The sequence below is a fragment of the Adiantum capillus-veneris genome, chromosome 11 (assembly GCF_014529385.1).
Source record: "Adiantum capillus-veneris isolate H3 chromosome 11, ASM1452938v2, whole genome shotgun sequence".
In the NCBI taxonomy this organism is placed as follows: Eukaryota; Viridiplantae; Streptophyta; class Polypodiopsida; order Polypodiales; family Pteridaceae; genus Adiantum; species Adiantum capillus-veneris.
Genome location: NC_140941.1, coordinates 57,464,119 through 57,480,335, shown reverse-complemented (window position 1 = coordinate 57,480,335; position 16,217 = coordinate 57,464,119). Strand labels below are relative to the sequence as shown.

At 42.7% G+C, this 16,217-nt stretch overlaps 1 pseudogene; it reads right to left on the bottom strand.

Annotated features, from left to right (window-relative positions):
• Window positions 1-757: 757 nt before the first annotated feature.
• Window positions 758-2,094, bottom strand: LOC147447284 (uncharacterized; annotated as a pseudogene).
• Window positions 2,095-16,217: the final 14,123 nt, after the last annotated feature.

Sequence of the window (16,217 nt, the reverse complement as noted above, 5' to 3'; positions counted from 1 at the left end):
GTTCATTTTTTTAGGAAATGTCGTTCCCGAAATATATTGTTGGTGATGGAGGATATGTGTTTCTACCATGGCTCATGATACCCTTCCAACACCTAGAATTGGTCAGCCAACGTCATCGCAACTACAATTTCATGAAATCTTCAACCCGTATAGTCGTTGAGCGTGACTTTTCATGCCTGAAGTGTACATGGCAGATTTTAAAGGGAACCATCAGATCCCCTGACATACAAAAGCTTCCAAATGTCATTTTGGCTTGTTGTATTCTTCACAATATGTTAGTGTCTCTCACTGATGACCCCATAGACCTTCAAGAGCACGAGATAGATTTGAATGACCCTTTGGTGGATAATCCACATGCTCATGATGGGGTTGTAGAAGGTGAGAACGGTCTTGAGGCTATCAGTATTAGAGATGACTTGATTGATTATTTGGACATGCAAGGAATGAATAATTGAGTTTTTTTTTGGGTGGTCCCTTATGCTAATTGTTTCACAATCGTTCAATGATGCCAATTTTTGCTAATGATCTAATAGTCATTCAATGTCGTCTATTCCTGTCACTTCCTATCGAAGCTTGTTAATTGTACGGTCAAGTTCGAGCAATGTTTACAACAACCGTTCTCTAATCTTCCAAAGCACAACAAATTACCAAAGCACGACTAATTGAATGCATACCTTTAAAGTTTGTCTGCCATCTTCCCTAGGGCGGATGCCATAACCTGTACTGCATTTGCGAAGAGTAGGCTGATCTCCACTTTCTATCGTTCGATATCGACGAGCTCCTCATGTTGTGAATGTTGTGCATCCATTGTGACCTCATGTCTTTGTTTCTTCCCTTCCTCCGCAATCTCCCAACCCCGCATGAGGTCCTTCGTAGCCTCCATGAGGCCAACATCGAAGGTGTGTGTCCTTTTCCTGGTCTTTTTCTCCACACTACCATTTGTTGGCATCTTGTCAAATGATGCAGTGTCCGTTGTTGGATCGACCACATTAGGGTTTCTAGTGGAGCTAGACATGGTGTTCCTGTTTCAATGCGATCTCATTGCATGATTGTTCAGAGCTAGAGTGAGTGTTTGAACAATGTTAATCTTACAGCATAACACACTTACCATTGCTAGTGTCCACAACAGTAGCAGAAGGGTTGACTGATTTGTCCATACCAAAAAGTCGATCCATGAGTTCATACAACTCTACAGGAAAGTTGCAATGGGAAACTTTTCCTTCAGTAAAACTGATTCTGCAGGGGTCATTGTCCAATAGAGTCTTTCCCAGAAGGGGTGTTCCTGTCACTGATTTCTTGATAAGATGCATTTAGACGCTTGTACTTTTCATAGGCTTGCTGCCAATCGACCACCAGACCTCGTGATGAGCACAACGCCACAATAGCAATCCATTGCTCCTCGGTGGTTTTTAATCTTCTGATACAAGTCTGTTGAGTAGCGTTTTTGTCATCATATTGCTTTTTGCACTCCAAGAGAACCACCTGGGCACGTAGATCTCAATGAAATCTACCGCTAGGAGCCTTTTTGGGCTTGTATGTTGCTTTGTCTTCTGTCTTTCATCCACCCTTGCGACCTTTCTTGGAATGCGCATTGGATGTAGGCTCCACGGAGACAGTAGGCAAGGACCCTTCACTAGGCACATACACTTCATCGGGCAATTGTGTGGAGGGCACAAAATCATCGACAAGCGTATCCCTAATGCTTTGGGTGTGAGTTCCTGTGGCCTGCAAGTTTTGATGAAGGTCCACAGAATAATGTGAAAGAGTAATATTCTCCCTAAAATGGGAGGGCAATAGAGAGGTATGGGATGTCACCGACGGGCTTCCATTCAATGACGTAGTCCCTCGTCCCCGCGGATGAGAAAATGCGCTCACTTAACTCGAAGGAGACAAACCTCCCAACAAGCCCTCTTCCTGTGGTTGGGACATTAGATTCAAATCTACAGGAAAAATATGTTGCATAACTGGGTTGGACATATTAGCTCGTTGCACCATGAGCTAGTTGTCCAGATCCTGGAATGCACCACCGTTCGGCCTACGTGAAGGTGGTGTCCCAAAGCTGGGTCGAAATGAAAAAGGGTTCTGAAATGACATGTTGTACCTAAAAGAGAAGCAAATGAATAACATGGTCTCGTCACTTGGATGAATAGGGAGCACAAAACAATGCTTTGCAGCCATTTCACATGGGAGAGTTAATGCATTCATTATGGTTACGATGACTGAACAAGCAAACAAGTAAACCAGCAGGCTGCAAGGAGACAAACAAAGCCAACAGCAATGACAAATGCAGCAACTACTGACATAGTGCATCAATCTATAAATATAGTGTATAGAGATCAAGTATCTGCATGGCTCATTACTAACAATTCTGATCTAGTCATTGTGTCCAGTTTGCTAGTCATTAAATTTCTTTAATCTGTAAGTACCTATTACTAATTACTAATAAGTTAAGATTGAGACAAATATGCCATTTTCAATCAATCAGTATAACTCTTTTCTAACCAACTTTAATCCACTGAAGGACACTCATGAATTCTGAATATTTCTGGTTTTCATAAAATCATTTGGGCTGGGATGGTTGATTACAACACTACTCATTACTCACACTTCCAGAAAAAAAGTAGAAGGTGAAGTTTAGTCATTAAATTACAGTCATTATTTTTTCCTTCCTGCAATCACAGTTCTTCCATAACCAAGACATGAAGAGGCCAGCCCCCCAATAAATCAGCTACATAACAATTGTCATCACATGCTACAGTCCTAGATGGACAAAACAGATATAATCATGTACACCATGTGTACAGGTAGAGACCACAAATCAAATTCCCTCTCCAAACATGCATGATTGTGAAGCATCCCTCGCATCATGAGCTTTCATTTCAGCAACAAACCAAGAATTTAACCAGTTTGGCAAGTTGGTGAGCCCAGATTCACACAGCCAATTCTTCATTAAGCATTTTCAAAGCAACCAATCAATCACCGCCATGCAAAGAAGGGGGAAACGACTACGCCATCACAGGCATGCAAAGAAGGGAATGAAGTTTTACAAATTACATTTAGAAAAACAGTATCAGTAGCACTTGGCACTCCCCTCTGTTCAGCCTACTTCCCAGATGATGTGTCTTCAAAATTACCAGACAGTTCAGTTGATTACTACCGCAATGGAGACAGTCATTGCTCAAGAGAAGCTTCCCAGATTACAGTGCTCCCTATTTGAGCAGTACGTGCACCATAGTCCTCTCTCTCTCTCTCTCTCTCTCTCTCTCTCTCTCTCTCTCTCTCTCTCTCTCTCTCTCTCTCTCTCTCTCTCTCTCTGTGTGTGTGTGTGTGTGTGTGTGTGTGTGTGTGTGTGTGTGTGTGTGTGTGTGTGTGTGTGTGTGTGTGTGTGTGTGTGTGTGTGTGTGTGTGTGTGTGTGTGTGTGTGTGTGTGTGTGTGTGTGTGTGTGTTCACAAGGAGCTTTAGACGTACTCCAATATAGTAATCCTTCCAACATTTGATCTATTTGCTAGATGCAAATAGCAAGCTTTGTGTGCGAGCCCAATTGAACTAGCAATTAAGACTATCTTTTAACTTAATTGCTAGATGGAAAAAGGAATCTTACTTCTGAACCAATTGCTATATAGCAACTTTGTATATTTACCAAATAGAAGTAGCAAAATCATAGTCACTTTGAAATTCCCATATAGCAATTAGATGTTGTTGTTAGATAGAACAAGTAATATTGTTGTTCTTATGCACTTACTATATTGCAATTACTCATACTTAATTACGACATGTAGTTGTTATTCATAAGCATTTCATCTTTTCATGTTATACAACTATGAACATGTGACCCTTTCTCTCAACGGGGGAGGGAGGCGAAGCGAGAGAAAGAGAGGGGGGGGGGGGGGGCAGGTGGGGAGCATCGTCGATATGTCTTTCTTCACAGATGGGTGAGATTATCAGTTCTTTTCTATCGAGATCTTGGCTACATCACATAGAAGTATGCACCCCCACAATGGTTCGTTTTACATTCGTCATATAGGCCATTGTGCATCTCCAAAGGTCTCTTATGTACACAAAATACAACCCGATTGTGTGTGTGTGCATGTGTGTGTGTGTATGTGTGAGAGAGAGAGAGATAGAGAGAGAGAGAGAGAGAGAGAGAGAGAGAGTTTTTTGACATCTACTATTGGGCATACTCCACAATCAATGCACTCTTAGACACGCATTATCCTTCAAGATGCTCGCATAGGTGATTGCATCTATAGCTAGGAAGAGGTTCTCACTTTGGTTTTGTTGAAAACAACCTAGAGCTATTTTCCCTTCACCACTTGAACATACCATGTAGCTAGTCAATTTTGAGCAAGAAGCTAGCCACTTGGACATACCATGTACTTAATTTTGAACAAGAAGCTAGCCAAGCACTTTTACTGCTTCGGTAAATGCCGTACATTTGTCATATGTTTCAATTGAACATTGGCAAGCATTCTATTTTTTTGGATCGTGATTCGTCCTCGACTAATAATCTCGCCCTCCATATGTTCACCATATCAGCTTTTTGCATAATGCTATTTGAAGATGCAAGTCAAGATGTTGAATCTACTAAGAGGTCCTCTCTTTGCATCCGAGAAAAACAACCTAGACCTTCTTTGTCCTTCGCCACTTGGACATACTATGTAGTCAATTTTGAATAGGAAGGTAGCTAAGCACTTTCGTGCTTTTGCAAATACCATACTATTGTCATATGTTTCAACAGAAGATTGCCAAGCGTATCGTTTTTTTTGGATCATCCTCGACTAATAATTTCACATTGTATATATTCACCATATTAGCTTTTTGCATAATTCCACTGGCCTTGAATATGCAAGCCAAGATGCTTGAATCTGATGAGACACCCTCGCTTTGAATCTAACAAAAACTACCAAAAGCTTCGTTGTCTATGTGGTCATGTCCTTCTTAGAAGGGCACCGCACTAGGCATACATATTGACCAATAAGTGCTTGAAATATACATCTTTCTCAACCAATTAACAACTTTTTGGAATCTCAAAAGTAAACCACACTTGCATACATGTCAAGAGATGACCTTTGGGATTGGAATTTCATCAACAACTTGTTGTGCTCTCAAAGGTAACCATAGTCCAAGAGACAACAATTGAGACACTTTCAAACATATGGACAATCCAAGAGATGCCCTTTAAGGCATGACACACATCCAGAACTTGGCGTGCTGATTCTTCATCTCACCATGTATATTTTAGCTATGTCAACCTCTTACATAGTGCATATGCGCTCAAAATGTTTCCAAGAGATGACATCTCGAATCAAGATGTAGTACACGAGATGGCAAATGAAACTAAAATCTAATCAGTAACTTTTGTGCTTTGATAAGTCAATGTAACATTTAATTGTCTAATAACTTGTGTGTAGTGGAAAATAGCATGAACATAGTGAGCATTTCATTAGAATAGCTTCCTAATGAGAATAACAAGAGTGTTTGGGTGGAGAGAGCAACGAAAAGTATAACACCTAGTTAGATAGCATGAATAATACTTCAAAAGAGAGAGAAATTAAGCAACTGACAACAGTTGAGGACCGGATTTGCATGGAGCCGGTCCCCCCTCCAAAAGGCTTTGTATTATGGTTTCTCCCATCAAGAGAGACATTTTACAATGCAATTCTTTGTGTTCCTTCAATAGTAGCTAGTGCAATGAATATGGAAAGTTCATACACTAAGCAAAACACTTATCAAACACAACATCAATTGCCTCACGGTCTCAGGCCCAAGACCTCACACACCTTCGAAGATGGTGAGAGCTAGCGGGGTATGAGAGTAGATTTAGAGGAAGAAGGAGTATTCTTACGGGAAAGATGTACATCTCCTCACATAATCACTCATATTATCATAGCTTAGCTTATTGATTAGCATGGTAGAGGAGATAAGCATGCATTGAAGCTTGGCTCTTGGTTGGATTTGCATCACAAATCCAAGAGTTGTTGGTTTAGGCCTCCCTTCTCACAAGCTTGAGAAGGAGACAAAGTCTTCTTTTCTTCACACATGAGATTGTGTGAGTGTGTGTGTGTGTGTGTGATAATGCCTTCCAAAAATCAGTCCCCTCTCTCTCTTGATCGACCCCTCTTGCTATTTGCTCATTCTCACACCTCATTGGACCTCCCCAGGCCTAGCCAATGAAAATCAAAAAACATAAGTGATAGTCTTCTGACATGTGTCCCCCATTCCCCTTTTGTGAGATCTTTACGTAATTACTTAATTCAACTAAACTCTCATTGGACCCCTTTGCCTCCTGGCCAATAGGAATCAGGCAAGCCATTGGGTTGTTGAATGCTCATTGGACCCCTTGGGAGACTGTCCAATAGTTTTCTAGAGAGCTTAATTCTTATTGGTTCTTTTTGAAGGAGTACGAGCGGAAGTGCGATGCGAGAGAGAGTGCGAAAAGAAGAGCACGACGATATGGTGAACTCGCTCTACTGTAATGTGTAGAGCATAGTGAGTTCTTATTAGGTTTTTACAAAAGAATATGTGTACATACCTGGCGGCCCGCCCACTTACCTAGGCGACCACATTGGGCTTTATACCCCAACAACCTCCCACTTAAAGTCCAATGTGGTACTTTAAGTGTGAGAGAAGCTACTATACAAGCTAATATACAAGAGATGTAGAGAAGTGATGTACTACCCTACACCTAACTGCTTGCGAAAATGCGCAAAGCTCTCTGAGGGAAGTCCTTTTGTAAGTAGATCAGCAGGATTTTCTGTGGTGTGAACTTTGACAAGCTGAAGTTGCTTATCCTTGAGCATTTCCCTGATGAAATGATACTTCACATCCACATGCTTTGTCTTTGAGTGATAAACTGGATTGCGACGCCAATTGTATAGCACTTTGACTATCACATATAAACACAGGCTCTCTTCTTTGATCCCAAATTGTATTACTAGTCAATTAAGCCAAATTGATTCTTTGCATGCCTCTGATGCTGCACATATTCAGCCTCTGTAGTAGACTGAGAGTAACACAATCTTGTAATCTAGAATGCCATGATTATGCTCCACAGCCAATGTAAAGACATACCATGACGTAGGACCTTCGGTTTTCTAAGTCACCTGCATAATCTGAGTCTGGTAAACCCTTTACACTTAGCTCCTGACTCCATAGCATATACGCATACTCTTTGTAGCTTTCAGGTATCTCAATATTCCTTTCACTGCCTCCAATGTTTCTTGCCTGGTTTGACATGTATCGACTTACTACTCCAGTGCAAATGCAATGTCTGGGCGAGTAGCAATCATTGCATACATCAAACTACCCATGCAGACGCATATGGAATCTTATCCATTTCAGCCTGTTCTTCCTCAGACACAGGACAATTTTGTTTGCTAAGTTTCATATGGTGGCAGTGGGAACACTCAATGCCTTTCCCTTTCCATATTGAAACGTTGCAAAACCTTGTCAATATACTCTGTTTGAGATAACCAAATCAACTTCTTTGATCTGTCTCTCTCAATGCGCATACCAAGTATATGACTTGCCTCACCCATGTCTTTCATGTAAACGATTTTGCCATCTTTGACTTCAAAGCTGAAATTTCTTCCAAGTGCTTGCCAGCAATCAACATGTCATCCACATACAAAATAAGGATCAGCAACTGCCATCCTTAGCCTTCTTTGTATATAGACAGTGATCGCACTCACTACGTTTGTAGCCTTGAGAAAGCATAAACTTGTGGAATTTATGGTACCATGCCCTCGGTGATTGTTTTAAGCCATAAAGACTCTTTAACAACTGGCATACCCAATCTTCCTTGCCTTTCTCAACAAAACCCTTCTGGCTGCTGCATGTAAATTTCCACATCTAAATCACCATGCAAGAACGCTTTGTTTGACATCCATTTGGGCACAACACAAATCTAATATGGCAACCAATGCAAGAAAGCATCTCAATGTAGTCATCTTGACACGGAGAGAGAGAAGACTTCATCAAAGTCAATGCCTTGTTCTTGCTTAAAGCCCTTGGCAACAAGCCTTGCTTTGTACTTTGGCTGACTATCATGAGCGGTGATCTTATACCTGTAAACCCATTTACAAGGTAGAGCCTTTTTGCCCGTGGTAATTTAACTAGCTTCCATGTCTGGTTTTTATGCAGAGCTGTCATCTCTGACTGCATGGCCAATTGCCAATTCCCGGAGTCTTCATTTGCACTGCTTCCTTGTAACATGAAGGCTCATTGCAATCAGTCAACATGACATAGTTCATAGATGGAACAAACCTATCAGAAGGTCGCGTGACACGTCCAGATCTACGACAATAGGTGGCTCAGGCTCAGCCACAACTGTGGTTCCACTCTATCCTGTCCTTGCTCCTCTTGAGCCCTGACATTTTGTCTTGCACGTGCAGATCCATCTTCTTGGAAAGACAACTCTTCTAATCTCCTCAACCCTCTCTGGTTTAGAATGATATTTGGATTCATTAAAGTGAACATCATTGCTGCGGACAACCTTTCTGGATTCAGGATCCAAAGTCTGTACTCCATCTCACCAGAATTACCATAGCCTAGAAAGATGCACTTTCTACTCTTTGGCTCAAGTTTGTTCCTAAATTCCTTTGGAACGTGGGTATATGCCTCACAGCCAAGAGTAGAGATGCTTGTATGAGGGCATTTTGCCTGACCATACCATCTTTGGCACTGAATCCTTCAGCAAAACCTTGCTAGGAGATCTATTTACAAGATGAACAACCGTTTGCTTACCATACAGACAATGTTCACAGAATTCAAAATCATTAAATGAAAAGCCAGGCAAATAACCAGAACGAGACAAGATTTCCATTCCCTTCTTGGACATATGTCCTAACGGCTATGCCACAAAGAAACGTTCCGCTGCTCGGTTACATTGATTACATTTTTAGAGACATTTGATACATAAATCATGTAAACTCCTCCAGACTTTACTCATGTGCTACTGTCATAGAACCCTTGGATATCTTCCACATGTTCTGTCCAAAAGTGGTGACGTAGCCAGCATCATCAAGTAAACCTGTGTTGATCAAGCTCTTTGTAATTGCGGGAACATGTCTCACATTCTTCAACGTGAAAGAAGAGACATTCTGAAACTTCAATTGAACATCTCCAACACCTAAGATCTCACATGTCTGCCCATTGCCTAGCCGAACATGATCTTTAGTGGTCACATAAGAGGTAAACCACTCCTTGTTTGGAGACACATGAAGTGATGCCCCTGAGTCTATAATCCAGTCACTCAGTGCATTTCCATCAGATGCTGTAAGAAGAGCTGAGTCCATTGTATTCTTCAAGACTTTTGACCTTCGGACAGAACCTTTGAATTTTGGAACCTTAGCATTTTGAAGTCTTAATGGGCTAAACCTTAGGGTCTTTGAAGCCCATTGGTGCACATTGCTCCTTTGCAGATGGTCCCCCTTTTGGCCCTATTTACCCTCCTTTAGATCCCTATTGTGGCCGGTCTACTAGCTTAACCAATAATCTAGCTTTTTCTCCCTTGGCAATTCCCCATTATAAATGATCAGTTTAACATGTGGAAATCATTTAGGAGATCAATTAGATATTGATTATTATGACAATCAACATCATTTAATTGAGTACTTTGGCAAGCAGCTGTCACGTTGCATACATATTGACCCCGAGGATGCTCAATATGTGTCGTGCTTCAGTAACCCACTAATTTTATTAGTGTATCCTACTAACTTTGTACAGATCCTTCTTCTTAGCAGAGGCTTTTAGCGATATACTAGAATAAACTTTCAAGACCTCATCATTCTATTCCCTCCATGTTTGGGTTGTCTAGAAAATATTATTGGAGACCTCTCTCTCTCTCTCTCTCTCTCTCTCTCTCTCTCTCTCTCTCTCTCTCTCTCTCTCTCTCTCTCTCTCTCTCTCTCTCTCTCTCTCTCTCTCTCTCTCTCTCTCTCTCTCTCTCTCTCTTCTCTCTCTCTCTCTCTCTCTCTCTCTCTCTCTCTCTCTCTCTCTCTCTCTCTGCGTTAGATTTGCAAGGGCAAGGGAAGGCATGCTATGCGTCTGTGTTGGCAGAAAGTAAGGAAGTAGGGATTCTACGGAATATTCCAGCAAATGAATTTCTTTTGGCACTTACCAGTATGTCGTCACGATTTTGCAAATTGTTTTATTAGTGGGTATCTACCCAAGATACTCTCAAACCGAAAGTCGAATACCAGAAGAAAAGTCGGGCATGCGAGGTAGGAGGAGGGATGGGGCAAGGCTTGGCGCAGATGATGGCGCATGGTCAGTTTTGCTGACAACTGAGCCGGAGTCACGAACAATTGTAAACACCGGAGGAGGGGGTGGCATGAGCAGCAGGCTAGGAAGCGAGCGCGCGACAGAGAAAGGGGGGGCCTTTATTATTTTTTTAACGTTGGTTGTTGAGTTGTCGACAACATGGATGTTCGTCGGCATGGCTTATGCGAAATGATGTCTAGAGTCGGCTAGCTCCCAGGTTCGAATTTGCCACACTGTTTGAGATTTTGGTGGTGGAGGATTTTACTTTAGGTAAGGGATCTTATTAGATTCTCTCCAATAAACTTGAGAAGCCACCAATATACGAGTATGAAGCATCAAGAGTCATAGGTCATAAGTCTTTTATAATAAACATTTCATTCCATTTCATTTCATTTCTCTCTCTATCCTATCTCCAGCTGTCATCCAGGCGGGAAATTATACGCCTGCTAAACTCAGCCATGGCGCCGAATATCGAGCTCTCCTAGCTCTAGCCTGCTCCCCGAACTCGCGCGCTAGCATGTTTATAAGGCGGTATCTTGTTGCCTTTTGAACAAGCCATTGTTTCTTGCCCTTTGTATACCCTTCAAAACATTCTCTTGTATCTAAGAAGCTGATGATATCAGGCATAGCATCTCTACCTTGAAAGAGGGGTAGCTTCAGTTTGATTGCTCCTATGAACACACCTTGTATTCTTTCCTTGGCTAGAGCATCTGCTTCTTGATTTTCTGCCCTAGGGACATGAGATAATTGCACTGCTTCAAACTTCCTTAACAGATCCTTAACTTGGCATAATTGGCCAAGCAAACTTGATTTACAAACCCAAGTGCCGTTTATTTTCTTAATCAAGAGCATGGCATCACCAAACACATTTAGGCATTGAACCCCTTGCAAAACACATTGTTCTAAACCAAAAATTAGGGTCACGTACTCTGCTTTGTTGTTGGAGTGGGAGTGTAGCAGCTGCCCAATAGAGAATGCCTTTTCCTTTTGCTCATTGTAGATGACGATGCCAGCTGCAGCCTGGTCCATTGTTCTTTTGTAAGCTCCATCAAAAGAAAGAGAGTGAGCTCCTTCTAGCTTAGGAACTTCCACCATTGGTGTCACTCCTTTGCCTTCTGTGTAGAACTTTAGCTTCTTCTCATAGTGACGATGAGTAAGAATACCTGCTACACTAGCCCTGGTGGAGTTCTCCACTTTCATAGTGTAATTGAACTCTTGTAATCTAACAAGCCACTTAGAAATTCTAGATGAGACATCCATGTGTTGCATCACATACGAAAAGAACTCTTCCATTCTTAGAATTACAAAGGGTCTAGGAAATAGATAAAAGCGGAACTTTGTAGTGGCAAACATCAATGCAAGCACCGCTATCCTTGGTCTTGACTTCCTTGTACTTACCATCTTCGTCCATTGTTTCCTCATCCTTGGTGCAAGATGGAGGAATTGGGGCCGGGTTATTTTGGGACCCTGCATCAATACATCTTGAACTAGTTCATAAGGTTTAGCATACTCACCCAACAAAAAATCAACGATGTCGATCTTCCACCGAGGCTTAGACACATGCTTGCTAGACTCTCCTTTTCCTTTCATCTTCATCCCTTTGAGAGGCCTCTTTGTACCTAGCCGTTGAGAGGTATCAGCCACACAGGAACGGCTGAAGATCAACAAGGCTTTCTCAACCGAATCACCAACCAGCTAGAGAATCTTTCAGTACATCTGGTGTAGTTGAGTCCTTCCTGGTTACTCTTCCTTGGTAGTTCTGGTTTGTAGATGCAACTTCTTATCTTTAAGGCGGGCTACTTCAACTGCTACCTCATATGTAGCAGGAAACCTTCCCTTCACCTTCTCTTTAAGAATTAGCCATAAACCAACCACAAACCGTTCTTTCTTTAGGAAATCGGGTGCCCCTTCACCCTCCCTCAGCGATGCAACCCATCGTCCCCATAGATCCACAAACTTTGATTCGTATGTTGCATACTCAGCCATACTTCCCTGCTTCAACTCCATCAACAATTTCCATAGCTTCTCGGATGTGATGCCTTCTCCAAAACACCTTAGGAATGCTGCTCTTAGCATAGTCCACCTCTCCTTGGTGGTTGGCACCAAGGCATTGTACCATGATCTTGCTTCCACTTTCATTGGCAGCGGAAAAATGCGCAAATGCAAAGCATCGTCATCCCTTCCAGAGATGACACATGTTATTTCAAGGTTATTCAGGAAATCTGAAGCATCTTCCCCACTTAACCGTGAAGGTTGGGAAAGAAACATTTGCCATTGCCAAAAACAAGATATTTCTTCAAACCTTTTTTTTTTCCTTCTTAAACACAAATGACTTAGCGGCTTTCTTACAGGGTTTAGGTGGATAGATCAGAACAGGATGAAAATGGAAACATTGAAAGAGTGATGGTAATCCAACATGGGGAGGATAATAAGATTTGGGAGCTAGGGTTTTTTTTTTTCCTTCTTAAACACAAATGACTTAGCGGCGTAAAGCGGCTTTCTTACAGGGTTTAGGTGGATAGATCAGAACAGGATGAAAATGGAAACATTGAAAGAGTGATGGTAATCCAACATGGGGAGGATAATAAGATTTGGGAGCTAAGGATCTCTCCTAGCACCGCAGTACCAAACAGATACACAATCTTTTGTTGATAGAATATTTTCCTATCTACATATATTTTTACGTGCATGTGTTACAAAAACCTAAACCAAAAAGCGATTGGTCCGTTATCCATGATGCACAGAGTGTAGAGTACTTATTTACACCCTTATCATGCCGGTGTTGACAAGTCAGCACATCCACAGGAGGTCATCGCCCTTCATAGGCTCCACCTTCCCTTCATCGCTCATCATGTATGAAGTGATGGAGACGTGTTTGACCAATCCTAGCTTTTTAGCTAGCAGCAGTTGCAAGTAATTAACGCGGTCAGCTTGTTGCATGAACTCCATACCATTTAGTTGTAGTTCGTCTCCGGCCCTTCATCTCCGGCCCACTGGGTTTCACCGTGGTAGACAGTTTCTTTAGGATGAGTTGTATGGGGAGAGGAGGAAGGCCCTCTACCCGCCCTCCAAAACAGCAAGGACAGTAGCCAAACCACTCCTCTCTAGGGCATGGGAGCCCCTTACCACCTCTGCTTTGGGGTTGTCAAAGTGAACTGACAGTACTCGCATGCATCACGCTAATTTATAATAGGTGATCTTCTGCCACTTTGCTTCAGATGACCTTCTTTTTGGTAGCCTAGGCACGATTCTGCTTCCCGAACTCGAAGCACTCGCATGGCCAGGTGTTTCTTCTTCCTTGGGAGTCATGTGATTCAGGATTGGCCTAGCCCTCCCTTTCCTTTGGCACGAGCAACCCTTTGGGTCACTTAGGAGCAGAGGCTATACCTTTACTTGTTGCAGATTCCTTGGGAAAGAGAGGCCTTACCGACCTTTTTCCTTCCTTGATATGGATGACATCTTCGCGGTGGACGTCGATGTAGAGGATTTCCTCTTCTTCTTTACCTCCATTGATGGCACTCATTGATAGAGTGTAGTGGGTGACTATAATGAGAGCATCCTGTAGCCCTCCCTCTCTTGGCTCTTGATTTGTGGTTAGAGCGAGAGATGCGAGATGGAGGACTTTCCTGGATGTTGACGACAGTGTATTCGGAAACAGCACTTCGATAAAGGCGGTCATTGCTCCGTTAATTTCTTTCTCCTCTGTTCTCCAATTGGAGAATTCCACATCCATTCGTCCATGGTCGAAGACGTGCATCATTTTCAACGTTTCAAACTGAAGGTTTTCGAGAAGCCTCCTCAGTGGGGGCACCAAATGACAAGCGCAAGCGTAAAATGGACCCCGATGGCCTCTACGCAGGACTATGCATGCCGAACTCGTCACAAGAAGTGAAAAGGGGGCACCTAGCTTTGAGTGGCTAGGACGTGGACAGTAGTGATTTAAAATAGCAATAGCACTACACACTATAGAGAGAGAGACGTAGACGTAGATGTAGACGTAAATGATGAAAACCCCTCAAGATGTGAGGGCAATTTTGATTCAAAGTGGTATTTACAAAAAACTCAATTTCGGCGAGATGGAGACCGTGGTGAGAGAGAGAGAGAGAGAGAGAGAGAGAGAGAGAGAGAGAGATAGATTGAATTATCATCCACGGAGGTCAAAATATGACCCATGGGACCAAAAATAAAACATAAACAATCGCTTCAAATATGTGAGGATGTTTGATACATATCAATTAAGGACTAAGGGTCCATCAAAAGGATAGAAGAAAAGAACAAAAACCTATGGGGGCTCAAGTGAGGAGATAGACGGTTTGGGAGTTCGAGATTCTTGAATAATGGCTTTACCGCCTCGATACACTACCCATTTACCTTGCTTGCGGGCTTCATGCACCCTCTTGAGTTCATTTGTTTTCATCTTGAGTTGAGTCAAGGTTAGTTCTTCGGCAATCCACAGCGTTGTTCCCTTCAAGAGTCGGGACTACATAGCAAATTGATCCGCTCCTCTTTGTCTTGAAAGTGAGGATACATTGCTTGAGTGGCACATGCCTATGTGTGTCGTTGATCCAAGAAATAGCTTCGACTTGATATGAACTAGTTGAAGAATTTCATTAAGTTTGGTGATTGCTTCTTCGAGGGTATCCTCGTCAGAGCACCATGCGGGATGCAACCCTCCAATTCTGACCTTGAGGCCAAGAGACTCTTGTAGTTGGCACTCTTGTAGGGCCGCTTGTACTTTGGTGTCGATCTTCTTCTGTGCTTCCTCATGAGCTTTCTTTTCTACCTCCATGACACTCTTGATGAAGGAGGATTCAACTTCCTTTGCTTTTGCAAGCAAAGCTTGACTCTCCACTTCTTTCCCACCCTCCAGTTTACACAAGCGCTCCTTTAGCTTCCCGTTCTCCTCAATGAGTTCTTGTACTTTAGCTTCTAGATTTGTAATTCTAGCTTCTTGCCGAGCTGCAAAGTCCTCCCTTGGTGCATCTGCTGCCACTGCAAGAAAACTCGTACTTGTGCGAGAGATTGGAGTACTATTTGACATCCTAACTGTGTGAATAAGGTCTAAGGACACCTTATAATGGACCTACCCTTGCCACTAACGTAGATTTCTGTGATGAATGGACAGAATCGCTAATGAATTGACAAAGTCATTTTTGTGAGAAGTAAATGCTACGACAAAGTACTGGCCACCGACTGAGAGAAAGTGAGACTTGGCCTCACACTAACGCTGCCCTGAATGATGCAAGTGGAGTGTAATGGTGAAGAAGTAGAGGAAACCGTTGCAAGGTGCTTTGTATTAAGTTGAGTGTGAAACACCCTGTTGTGAGCACTGGCTGAGTTGCAAGCTGCTGTGAGCACTATTGCACTTGTTGTTGGAGAAGGAGCACCTACACTAGAGGTCAATCATGCCTTCCTTGTGCCCTCCAAACTCTTGCTCGGCTGGACACAACTGCAGAAACGAGACAATTACTATCGGCCTGCGGGTCCTTGCAGAGTGAGACTCAGTGGGTTGGGAGAGCGGCTGAAGTCCAGGTTGATCTCCTATAAGGTGCGTATACTCTGACTGCAGGCGAGCTTGTGGGCTTAACACCCCTCCACAGGCCGCCCTTAATCCTCGGAGGGACACAGGTAGGTCTAGGGCTTCTTCAAAGCTAGAGAGAGAGAGAGAGAGAGATAGTGAGAGAGAGAGAGAGAGCCTATAGTGCATTCTCTAGGAAAAATTCCATATACACGGAGATTCTACTCTTGTGTGTGGTGACCCTTGGAGTCAGAGTGTGTGCATGGCTTCCTTCTCAAGTGTTGACTCCTCAGTGCTGCCCCTGATAGTGACCTCTCAGTGTTCTTTTATAGGTGCAGGTTGCATTAGTTTAGGAGTATTTGATTAGGTTAGGGCCCTAATCAAGAGATACAAATCAAGGCCAGGTCCTAGATGGTTGACCCTTGCTTTGTCTTA